This window comes from Telopea speciosissima, chromosome 7, assembly GCF_018873765.1.
Source record: "Telopea speciosissima isolate NSW1024214 ecotype Mountain lineage chromosome 7, Tspe_v1, whole genome shotgun sequence".
In the NCBI taxonomy this organism is placed as follows: Eukaryota; Viridiplantae; Streptophyta; class Magnoliopsida; order Proteales; family Proteaceae; genus Telopea; species Telopea speciosissima.
This window is the reverse complement of record NC_057922.1, coordinates 5,932,237-5,945,914: the sequence shown is the minus strand read 5'-3', so window position 1 is coordinate 5,945,914 and position 13,678 is coordinate 5,932,237. Positions and strand designations below refer to the sequence as shown.

Sequence of the window (13,678 nt, the reverse complement as noted above, 5' to 3'; positions counted from 1 at the left end):
ATCCCAACTCCCGTCACAAATTATTTTAGGTTGAAAATTTGTCAAAATCTTTTGTCATACAATTTCCAAAGCTTTCAAGAAAGTCGCAATCCCTACTGAATACATGACACATAACAAATGAGCACCTTTGACCTACAATCATGATCTCTAAAAACACCTCCAATGCTAGAATAGCCCGATTTCCTTAAAAACAAAAACCCTTTAACATTGATTTTAACCTACTTGGAATCCAGATGACTCCGTGTCATGGTAAAGTTGTTCCATTGCGACCTAGTGGTCGTAGGTTCAAGTAGGGAAACAACCTCTCTGCGAAGCAAAACTAAAGCGACTCCATAGTGACGAGAGCCTCATGCACTGGGTACACACCTTTTGAAATCCAGATGGCTCCACAGTCCACATAATCTCCAAAGTTCTCGATCATCCACAGGTGTACCCATTCCTGTAATTTAATAAATAGAAAAAAAAACAGGAATACATTGTCTGGTCATGTTCCAGTTTCATAACCAAATTCAATAATATGGGCCATTATACGTAGAAACTATTCATTTAGTATCACCAAATATCCTAAATTTTTACCAAATTGACTTAAAAATAAGATTCTCTTGAGGAAGTCTTGAAGAAGATGGGATTCAGGGCTGAGAGACTAATGCCTCTGGGCTTGACCTGGCTCACTCAAACCCAACAAAGTTAGCTTACATACAGATGGATTAGATCTTAGATCATGCTGGCAGGTATTGAGGAAATATCATGTGTGATTTGGTTAAAGTTTAGGTTTCTAATGATTGGGTGATGTTGGGTTAAGGATGAGAAATAGTAGATAGTGAAGGACTCAATCTACACTTTTAGTCAGGTGGCAGTGCAAACCTGGTTAAAAATGGTTACAGTAAACCATAACTTCAAAATACTACAAACCATCCCATTTGATGCTCATCATGAAGCACAGCTTATATATCCTGTGAGAGATGAAGGAGAATAGAGAGGTCAGCATGGCAAAAAATGCTTGCTCCTGTTTTAAGTAATGCACCCATACCCTGACCATTGGTTAGCTTGAAAAAGGTGTATAGACCCATGAAGAGAACTATGGCATTATCACATCCATAATAACTAATAAGGGTGATAATTTACACAAAAAGAATCAAGCCACCCATCAAAGATTCACAAACCAACAATATCAAACTTAAACAATGTCATCTCAGAGAATTAAAAAGAAGGAACAAAAGAAGAAAACATCGGATTTCTTTTATACCCTAGACCGCCCCGTAGTTACAAACACACTCCTGCCCCTAAAACAAATGGAAGAGGTCATGGTCATCCCCTACATATATGTATACATGATTTATAAAAGAGGAATTAATTTGATTTCCATGGGCGCATCTGTAATTGTCAAAGCAATCGCATTTTCACCAACCATGAACTGAATTGGGTCCATCACAACTCAGATATGAACATTGATCCATTCAATGCATACGCGCCCATGTAAGCCAAAAGAATCAGCCAAAATAAGAAGTTCCTTACTGCTGTGATTCCTTTTGTGTGTTATAATTTCTGCCTTTCGGTGATTGCGGAGTTCATGGCAAGAATATCAGGTGATATATCCCAGCTCCCACTCCTCCTACTCCAACTTGAGGGGCGAGCCTCTGATCGAACAGCAGGAGCTTGTTGATCTGAATCCAACGCAAAGTCAGCTTCTGGAGTATCACGACGTTGACCGTTGCGGCCTCTGCCACGAACATCTTCATCTAATTCTTCGAAGTTACGGCGCTGGGAGATCTTCATTAGATCCCCACCTATCTCTAGATCATCCTCCACCTTAGCACGTGGGTTTCCACCTGAATCTTCCACTTCCACATCACGTGTACGGGCCATTGGAAGTCTGGGCACTTCCTCCTGTACAAAAGCACGGAAATTGTTCCTCGAAGGCTTTATCTTGGTGCAGAAAACTTCTAAGAAATTATTTAAGCAACCACGGTTGTGGACATTTTGCCTGCTGTCAGCTCTGTACCGGAAATTCTCGTACGTTGTCTGAAAAAATTATAGTGACAACAGCTAAGAAGCTGCAACAGTAGAAGAAAAAAAAAACAGACATGGGTTCACAAAGTCCAAACATTTCAAGAACTGTTTCAAACAAGTACAGTACTGTGAAGTTAAAGCACTGGATCTTAAGGAGCCAAATCTTAGGTGGGCCACAGCCAAAATTATCAGGTAACAAGCAGAAAGAATCCAGTTCATTTGAACCTTGTGACATGGCCACTCAAGACCCCCCCTCCCAAAAAAAGGCCTATCTGAAAGAGAAAATAGGTATTGGGCCTCTGAGATAAAGGACAGCTGCTCCATCTTACGTTCTCTTTATTTAATCTTTTTTTGCTCCCTCTTGGTGTGGGGGACAGCTGGAGAAACTAGAGCTGACACCAGTTACATCAAACACAAATAAAACCACTGCCTAGTTGTAGCAACAATACTGCTCTGGATAGGCTATACCACCAAAACATAAGAGCTACAAAGTTGACCAGGCAGAGGGATTGTGAGAGTATGCGAAGACACCCAAAATACCTATAAGCCATTGCTTCTGTTGAAAGACAAACTTCATGGTCAAAACCAAACAAAAGTTCGGTTTGGAGAGGAATAATGAGAACGAAGGAAGAATAAAATAAAGAAAACCAAGACTTGCCTAAATATATTTTTTATTTTTGCATGTTTTGTGGAGGAGCTGACCTGATTTGTACCAATAAGATACAAGTGGAAGCCAGTGAGACCACCAACAAACCACAGAGAAATAAAGCAATAGGCCATGAGCACCACTGCTGCAGGAGACTCTTTCATTGCCTCCCAAACTGTGCCATGATTGTCATCCATGAGTACCTTAATGTACAATGCTGATATCGCAAACACATAGATGCAAAGAAGAGTCGATGAAGAAACGAACATAAAGAAGTAACGGTAATTGCGCTGCACATGAAAAACAAATGGTTAGACTAAAATTCGTGTGATTGCAACATTGGAGCATACCTAGAGCATGGTCACAGAAATTTCCTGTGTGTGTGTGTGTGTGTTGAAGTATCAACAGAAACGTAACACCTACAAAAAATAAAGAACCTGCATGTTAAACAGTATACCAATCCAATGCACTGGCCCACCCAAGGGCAATGATGATCAAATCGCTCCACACAGTTGTTACAGATTGAGCAATGAGAGCACCGGGGAGGACGATACAACATACAAGTATCACAATATTTCACCCTCACAGCTCTGCCATTAACCACAACTTCTTTGGTGCGAGGGAATTGTAGACTTGGAGTTTGCCTTCCACCAACATCAACCGAAGCCGAAGATTCATAACAGAACTCTTCCTCAGGCGGGTGTGACGCACGTGGAATAATACCTGGGTCCTGGGCTGAGGTGGCAAGAAGAAGCATCAATACCTATAACCACCAAAGAAGCATTAATTACAACAGTATTTGAAAGAAATGAACAATAATAAGTATAATAAACAACATAGAAATTATAGTACTGGACGGAGCATATAATCACTAAGGATTACAAAAACCCATTGAATACATATATAATGCCATAGGGGGAAGTTTGGGCAAGACCACACCAAGAGCTTGTTTTCAGTTGGAGAACACAGCAGAGAAGCTTACAACCCGAAGAACAACCAGGTGTTGAGTGGTGATCATATAAGAACCAACAAGCAAGCCATGCATACTCAGACGTCTTGAGATATCTTGTTAGATAGTTTACTAATACACGAACTGCGAAACAAGTTAGGAGTCAGGGGACTAACATAGATGGTGAAGACAATTGCTACAGCCAGAATTGCATATCCTGCATTGTATGGTGAAAAGGAATGGCGAAGATGCCTCGCCACTAGCGCACAGAAAATAATGACGGGAACGAGTATAAGGAGTATGGTGACAATCAGTGACCTGGCATCGGGTCCAAATATCAACCTCCCACAAAAGATGAACGTCTGCAAGGGGAAGGAAGAAAAAATGAGAAGGCAAAAAAAAATGCAAGATAACGTAATACTTTATCACAGAGTCCATAATAAGAGAATTAGCTCGTGATAAACCCATGTCTTTAAACATATAGAGCAGATCTTTTCTGATAACTAAGGAATTTAAAATTAAATAAACAATAATGAAGGATGGCATGTACGAAAATATTGATTGCCTTTCTCTTACTGAAATTACCATAAATCACAGCTTCCAACTGTAGCAGGTCTTCGTGTATAAAGAGTCATATAAGAAAAGGGAGGGCCCCATAACAAGCAATTCCTAGCCTCAATCACAAAACAAGAAGCATGCTACTGTACAAAAGAAGAAAAGGATGAAACGAGCTCTGGCCTCCATTCTGAACAAACAGAACAAGAAGGCAATTTGTTTAAGCAAAGAGCCAAGAGAAGAACAAAAGGCTGCAATGAACTGCAATTACCAAACTCCCACTTCCAATTGACATGGTCATTGACTTTTCCCAAATTCATTTTTGTATAAAACCAATACCTGGAAACAACTTTGGAAATCAACCCACATCAAGGATTTGACAACTGCAATGCTGAACAAAAGCAACTACATCAGAAGAAACAATGACATCGACACCATTGTGGACAAAGATGGAAGCAGCTCCAATGGCACTTTTATACAAGCCACTGTACACACTAATAAGTTAAAAGACTCCAAGCACTTTGCCCTCCCTTATCAGACACAAGGGAATAAAAGCCATTCACAAGCATTTTTACTAACCCTCCAAATAAATGACATGGCAATCTTCCCTAATGATACAGAAGCACTTGTATAAAAAAAGGCAATGTGTAGTTAATTCATCCTCACGTTTTGTCCAACTGAAATCACTAACCTCTATCAGATTACATAGTAAAAACATGGGCTCTGATGCATGAATGCTCGAGCAATGATTAAAGTCCTTCTAACGACCAGACATGAACTGACCCGCCTTCATATTTTGTGGCCAAGAAGAACAGGACAGCAAGCGTTTCTACATCAGTGGGGTCCAATAGGGGTGTTAAATCTTTCAACTGACCTGTCTGGTAGAATCTGTCTGGCCTGGTTAAGGTAGGCTTGGAAAAGAATATGTTGTCCAAAATCTAGGTTCAGACAAGGATATCTATCCAGAATTCAAAACTTGGTCAGGATAGGCATTTGAAAATTTAAGCGTAATGACCCAGTTTGTCCAAAATTGAAATATCATCATATGATAAATAATAAGTTTGTTTAAGCAACACTGCAAGTATTAGCTTGGTTGGTAAGAGTTTTGTTATTTGATCTTGAAATCAAATATTTAAAATAGCATGTCTAGCATTAATTACACTCATAATTATACTAAACAATATATTTTGTGAGTTACACATGCATTAAAATTCAGTGTTTTTGGTCATAAGTGAACATGTGACATTGCCTGAAATCCAGGTTCAGGCCAGCTCTAGGGACAAATAGCCATCAACATGGCATGTTGTCTGACCCAGATCAGGATTTATCAGATTTATAGCCACCCCTAGGATTCACACCTAGTGCTAATAGCAGTTTATTTGGGTTAATTCGAAACACATGCTTCAGTTGGAGGTTTTTTTTATTTTTATTTTGTGGACAGAGGTCTACATGTTGTAATCAGATCTTTCTATTTTTGAATTCTTGGTTGTACTATCTCTACAGAACCAACCACACAAAAATGTGAGAAGATGTTCTCTAGGTCACCCATGGAAAGGTGTTAGCCGGTGGCCCAACAAGCATCATTTGCTTGAATTGGCTATATTATTTAACCAGCGTAGAGGGTTGATGGGGCCATTCTTACTGTTGGATAGGGAGGACCTATGGATTTTTTTTTTTGGTAGAATGGATTAGCCACATGTCAAACTTTGTGGCCCTTTCCAGCTATATAGCCCACTGTCTAAGGACATCTCCCCTTATATTTTCTACCATTCAAATCATTTCTCAAAATATTGACGTTTCAACCATTTTCATAACTCAATCGACTACATAGCTAACAGCATTAAGTTTCCAGTCAGGACAGAGGAATGTGTGAGCAACATGCTACATCTTTTGGATGCCAAGTGGCAGATATAGGTTTGTTAGCCCAGAGAGAGAGTTACCCTTGCCATCCAATTTGCAACCTTGCCACTGCTTTTGGATCTAGGCATCCCATAATTTCTTTGAGGAATGTTTTCATGTATTTAACATATTTTGATGAATTGACAATGAAAACTTATCTAGATGTAATCAGCATACACTTGATTATGGACATAACAATATAACATTAACATATTCACTAGTATGAGTCAACCAACTGATAGAAACAATGACTCAAGAACCAGCCCTCCTGTTGTCTGCTCTGGTTTTAATAACTATGCTATCTGAAATATAATCATGGTATAAAATTATTTTACACCCTAAAATGAAAGGCTTATGGTTTTAATTCTTTCCTTTTTGAACACACACCCCCCCCCCCCCAAAAAAAAAAAAAAAAAAAAAAAAGAGGTTCTGAAAGGTTGCAGTCAAAGAATTAAGCAGTGCATATCTTCAAACTTGGAGATCTTAGAAATCAAACACTCTTACTTTGATTTCCCTAAAGATAGATGGTTAGGAAAGTAAGATAAAGTTCATGGGTTATAGACTTATAGGGTCCACAAAGGAAGGAATGGGAATCATATAGCAGAACTGCTGGAATAATCAAGAAAGAAGATTTTGATCCACTGGGCTGCTATCTCATCACACTAATACACCTGAGACTTTGACAGCAAGCAAGATCAAGAATACTGACAATTTCAGATGGCCGTGTACCCCCCCCCCAACCCCCCAAAAAAGGAAGACATATTACACGAGGGAATCAATTTCTTCCATTCATATCATTAACGCTCTGATTACACTAATCAATCCTTGAAATTTCAGGCAACCCACTGGCCACTACTCAATCTTGTTGCAATTCATAGATAAACTGGCCTCCTAACTCTGGATAAGTCTTAACTACCACCTAAAGGCATCCCAAAAGCTCAATTTCTGTCACTGAATGAGATCCCATTATTACTTCACCCATGAATCCCTCCAACCATTGTGTTATTTGCATGATTTGGAGTTATCTGATCTGATAGAGAAATGAATAACCATTTCTGGGACTATCAGAAACCATCAACCTGGGGACTATAACTCATCTAAAATGAACAATGCTCCAAGGCTCCTCAAAAATATTCTTTTATGGCCAGCCAGACGTCTCCCTTTCTACTCTTACAGCCCCTAGACAAATTTATTTATGAATGCTTACAATCTCTATGTAGCCACTCACAAATAAATAAATAAATACAAACTGAAGATACTAATATATTCAAGACCGTCAAATTTGAAGGGTAACAGCAAGTCCAACAATTTTATAATAATAGTTCAATGCATTCAAAATTTTATGGTCATGATCACATGATGTACTCCTTAATTCTCTTTCACTTTACACATCCCAGCATTATCATTGCCTTGGTCACTTGACCTTTTTTCCACTAGCAGAATTACCATATTTTTTAGATGCATTTCTACCAAAGGCATCTACTACGCAGTTCTGCAGTTGAATAAAATAGTGATCCCTATTAGGCATGTCCCCGTCCTGGGAAAAGGCCCCATCTTTTTCAAGAGCAATGTGCAATGCAATCAAAAAACATGTGAGAAATATACCAATTGGGTGGAATAAAACTATCCCCAGAAACAGAGAAAGAGGAAGAAAAAAGATCCTCAAAAAAGAGTAGCAACTGCTAGAGAATCACTCAAGTTATGATCTTCTACATCCTAGGTCTCCCCGTTCCGTCATCTGGCTTATGTTCTTCATGTAGCATTCAGACCGAATGACTCTATGAAATTACGTCGATACTTCCACATATTACAGGTAACGTAGGAGACATCTCTATTTTTCCCCCGGGACACAAGACGAGGCATTTAAAACTTCAGGATAAGATCCCAACTCACACTAAAGAGAGAATATCTACCAGTTTCACATGAACAAGACAAAAATAAATCCTTGCAATCAATGCCTTCTCTCATGTCAACAAAGCAATGAATATTAATAATTTGAGATCCACTGTAAAAAGTGAAGCAATTTCCAGTCTCCAACTTTTGGAATACTAGTTCATAATTTGATGAATTAACAGGATATACTAAGCCAACGAGATTAAAAAAAACTGTCCTAAATAAAACCGAAGTTTTATGTAGAATGCAATGTAAAAGAGACATTCCATACTCTCATATTTGGGTCTTCCACAGTCAGAAACTCAAATGTTGAACTTCCAACACATTAAATCAACTTTTTTTGTGTGTTTTTCATTTTATTCTAAAGCACTTCAGAAAAAAATTATGGCCCCACAGACATGAAATGTGTTAGTTTAGTCATATATCTGATAACAGCTGAAATAATGCATACATATGCTCATTTCAGCATACATATGCTAGAGCTTATCCCATAACTCATCTGATATCCAAGAGCCTATGATTACCAAGGGTTTATTTGCTGCATAAAGAGATGCCAAAATTTAACCTCATTTATTTATTATTGCCCTTTCACCTTGTGGCTTGAACGAGTATTCTTGAAGAGAGAAGTCTCAGCTGGGTAGGCATGAGGACTTTCCTGCACTGTAATGGAATTGGAAGAACCAGCAAATCAGCAAAGTAAAGGAATAGAAAATGGGACGACGGGGCTTCATCTCTCCATCTAGTTGTAGCACCTGGTAGTGGTCGGTGAGGGCCTGGTGGCTGGTGGAATGTTGTTATGGCGCAAGACCATAGTGTGATCAGTGAGTCAGAGGGTAAGTGAAGGCGGCACATCTCAGGTGGCCATGCTCAGCCTTGGGAGGTCAAAGTAGAGACTTTGTAGGGCTGACTTCTTTGTGTAGCACAAAAAAAAAAGTACCCATAATATTGAGTTTTAATACCGAATTACCAAGTTTAGGAGAATAGATTGGCTTGTTAGAATGACACAGACCTTTATTTATTTATAGATGGAATGATGGGCACAAATAAGGTATGCTAGCTAAGGCTAAGTTTTTAATGTTTTGAAATTGAACCGGCCTAACCTGGTTGAACCAGTAGTTCAATTTAAGTGACTTGAGTCACCCCCTTTTATTATTATGTAATTTTCTTTTCTTTTTTAAGGTCCACACCATACTCCCACGATTTAGAGAGGAGAGTGGACTAGTTAAGTTGGCTAGGGGTGGTTAGACTCCTAGGCTGAATAGGTGTAAGGCTTTTAAGCCCTAAATCAATAGAAATTGTGGAGCTCATTACTCTCCACTTTTTGAAATTGAATTGCTTGTGGAAGCTGCTGCTATTTCTCTTCCACTGTGAAGATTGCTTTTTGTCTGATCAAAGCAGGTGGGATTGGTGTGTGATCCAATCGACACCTTGCCGTGTGAAGCCCGGGTGGTTCATACAAGCTCTCCTTCTGGTTTTCTGTTCAAGCTGCTATTTTTATTCGAGTTCTGCTGCTGCCAATTGTTCCCTGCCACTACAAGTAAGTGTGCCAGCAATCCCCATCCCCTTACTTCTTCTTCTCATCCTCTACAATCCAACCTTAATTTCCCCTTTTGGTTTTTACTGTTTCCCAGACCTAACCCTCCATCAGTTTGACACCAAATTCAACCCACAGCATCCCTAGCCAAGCCCCTCCACTCGATCCACACTTCTGCTCCCATCCAATCCTCTAAACCCTAGATTCCACCACTCCCCCCATTAACCCGAAATTCCTGTCCAGCACTATCCAGCCATCATCAGGTCACCAAAACGTGGCCGAGTGACCCTCTCTACACTTGGAGAACTCAACCTGAAGCCCTTACCAACATTCCCCCTCTAAACCCTAGATCCCCTCACTTCACTCTTTTCAAAGACCCAAAACCCTAACTTGCTGCCATTCTAATTTTCACACTCCGCTTATCAAACCATCATTGGACCTTTACTGATAGACTCCCCTTCACCTGCCTAGCATAACCATCACCTCAAACTCTAACCTAACCCTAACCCTAATTTTGACTTAAATCCTTATTCTGACCCAATCAGACTGCCTGTTCATAGCAGATCCTCTTGTACTGGCTCCTAGTTGGTCCCTAACCAACCTAGGACTACATTACTTTCATCATTTACCATTCTGCCATTGCTCCTATACAACTGCAATATTTACTGTTTTGCCATTTGTGCTTATGATTCTAGTTATCTAACACTTGGGTAGGCCCGTAAGCGATCCGATTCGGGTTTTCGAACCATGGATCCGCATCACAATGCTTATCCTTAACATTAATCAAGCTATTTTTAGCTCCTGTGGCTTGGGCTATCTTCACTCAAATGATTAGTGTACATAGAAATTACAAAATTTAAAAAAATTAACATATTCAATATGTAAAATATATATATTTTTTTAATCTGTTGCCACGAACCAGACTAAAAATCTTCCAAGAGTCTTAGTAATTTTGGCCCAAGGTTTACATGTCAATTGTCTGAGTTAACCAATCTGGACCAGAAGGCTATCAGTGTATGAGAGCTATATCACATTATTAAAGAAAATTAGACTTACACACAAGTAAAAGTGCAGCTCGGTTTACCACCAAGCTATAGCTTGCTTCGGGACAGATATAGATTCCCGTTAAATTTGAAAATAAGGCCTCTTTGTGAGGTTACACCCCATGCCTAAATGCTTACTCCTTAAGAAGACATTAAATCACTCCTCTAGTGTTTGAAAACAATTGTAAGTATTGATCTTGAAATTCTAAGGTTTCAGTTTTTTTTTAATCTGTGTAAACGATTATAAATGATCTTTTGTCTCCTTTTCTTTTTTCTTTTCTCTTATGACAAGTAGGGTTTTTTCCCATACGCAAGGACCTATATAGGTGAATTTATGCTTATCATATCATTTCTAGAATGCTTCAAATTTCCTTATAATTTCCATAACTTTTACAATGTTCCCATGAACATCCACAATTTTCCATGATTTCAACTCCAATACAAACTAGAGTTTCTATCCTAGACATTCACAGAGGATGGCAACATTAAGCATATGCAGCTGAGCCTAATAAACCCTTCCCTTTGGAGCCAAATGTTTCCATCACTAGACAGGTACAGTTCAACCAGAATGTTAAAAACCAAGATTAGAAAGAGAACTTCTGTTAACACTTCCAGCATACTTTTCCATGCGATTAATAGGCAAGATAATGCTGACAATTACTCTTCCCAGCGGCCAACTGGGGGGTGGGGATGGTGTTTGGGATTCATTGATAAGGGAATAGATGTTGGGGGAAAATTGGGATCATACTAAAACCATCTACTCCTGTACACTATAATATGAAGCCTTTCAATAATAGGACTAGATGGATCAAAGTTTCTCCTTGCAGAGGGTATACTACCATCCAGTGATATAGTGGGGACGCTCAAAAATAGACAACTCACCTAAGCACTTATATATGACTTGAGAGAGTCAACTCGTGAACGTAAAACATACCCAAGTCTGGTATTCTTTCTCACGTAAAAAAGTCGGTTAACAAATGTACCAACCATCTACTATTAATTTTAAAGTCCCGCTCCAATCTCCACTACTCCACTCTATCCAAGGCAATACACTGAATTATACAATAGATCATCAAACCTTTTATCACTATCTAGAACTGCATCCCTTTTGATCTTCCATAGTTCTTTCATTGTAGTCTGATAGTCTCAATAGTTGCCTTAAAAGGTTAGTCCTAAACAGTCCTCCTTTCCATTTTGGCTGTCCCAAATTCTTTGCCCATCTCACAGATTAAGAAATGAGTTTTTTTGAAGTTCACTATATTGCCCCCTTGCATTGATTATCACATTATTTACTACCCAACCTGAAGAGAGTTGAAATAAGTAATGGAAGGACAATATTGAGAAACAAGGGGGGTTTTAATCCTTTAACCACTCTTTCAACAGGAGTACTCAACTGATATCATATCAACATATAAAAGTTAAAAACCAACCAGCAGCCAACAGGGCACAAATGAAATTCAATATGATATCAACACTTGGCTGAGCCAAAGTCAACAAGGAACGGTTATCTGGGAAAGTATGGGGCCAAGTGGCACAACACAATACCTCTTACTCCCAGAACCTGGTTCTCTGACCATATGCTGCTCTACGTACAATTTTTTTCTCTCCGTGTAGAGGTGTACCATGCTAATTCCTCATAAGCAACTGAACCTTAGATGCAGAAGGAAATATTTAAATTCTACCAATTATAAATTATAAACTCTATAAAAATACTTATAGCTCCACTTATCCTAGATGAAAGCGGTAAACAGTAATCAGTTTCATTTCCCTGCAAAAATTGTTACCCAACTTGTCCTAATGTTAAAAGACCATGTCCTATTCAGCAGGAAATAAATTCCACAGACTAGTGCCCTTATATAGAAAAAAATCACTAGAGAAATTCTGCAAAAATCTATAATTGAAGACAATATCTGGAAGAGACAGATTCCATAATCTTTAAACTTATAGTAAGGAGTGGGAATCTATTTCCACCCTCCCAATTAGATTAGTCTTATTGACCACTATCCAGTTCATTGACAACTCAGTCTCAAATAAGTAGCTCACAGCCCAAGGATGTGGATGCTATCACCAGACCTTACATCTCAGCTTCAAAATAAAAAATCAGTCTGCTGATGCACTGCCACCTGCCAACAGCTTTGTAACAAACTCTACTGTCCTATGTACTTGATGATCATTAATGATAGAAAGCATCCAACAAACTTTACATTAACTCAAATGACAATTCACTCCGCAGAGTTGCACAAATAGATACCTTCATTCGGAATACAAGAAGCAGAAGTGAACTTAAGTAAACCCCAAAATAAACAAATGGTAGGCTCAACATATCAAACGCTTCAAAAGGTTACCAAAATCAAAACCTACCCAAGTCTTAGACTTTAGCTACCCACACCCACCCTTCCCCCCCCAAAAAAAAAAAAAAAAGAAAGGCCAAATCCAGGGTAACCCAATTCAAATACAGCTAAATCGAACAAAACCCACCACTAACCACCTCTATCACAGATTAAAAAAAAAAATTAGTGAAAATCCACTAACAACATAGAAACGCAAAATACTTGGCATTGTATCCTTTCCAGACTTGATAAACTCGACATAGAAACGCAAATACTTACATTATTTCCTTTCCAGGCTTGGTAAACTCGCTTAGCCATGAGAAATTGCTCCAACTACGCCGGAAAAGAGTCGAATATTTGGAACTTGGAGTTGTTCATCTTCCTCGCATCTAAAACACTGGGAGCGTAGTTGAAAATCGAAACTACAAGAAAGAAAAAAAAAGGCGGCCTAGGTTGCAGAATCAACAGTGGATTTAAGCGGTGAGTCGTCGGGTTTCGCTATGTGGTTTTTTGACTACCCTACGAGACGCACGCATAGAGAGAAGTGCCTCTCCTCTCCCCCCGCCCTTTTTTTTTTCCGCCCTTTTCCTTTTGCCTTTCCCTTTTTCCTTTCTTTCTTTACCTTCTTGCTTCGCTTTGTCTTTCCTATTTTCTCTCTCTCAAGTCTCAACTGTACTCCGTTGTGCTAGACGCGAAGCCTTTACTGTACACACTACGCCACAGAATGTTTAAGGTTGCGTTTGGTTCGCCAATATATAAAAAGAAGATTGCGTTTGATATCTTTTCCTCTTTACCTCGGGTTCCTCTGATATTTGTTTG

At 39.0% G+C, this 13,678-nt stretch overlaps 1 pseudogene; it reads right to left on the bottom strand.

Moving 5' to 3' along the window:
* Positions 1 to 1,120: 1,120 nt before the first annotated feature.
* On the bottom strand, positions 1,121 to 13,424 carry LOC122667120 (annotated as a pseudogene).
* Positions 13,425 to 13,678: the final 254 nt, after the last annotated feature.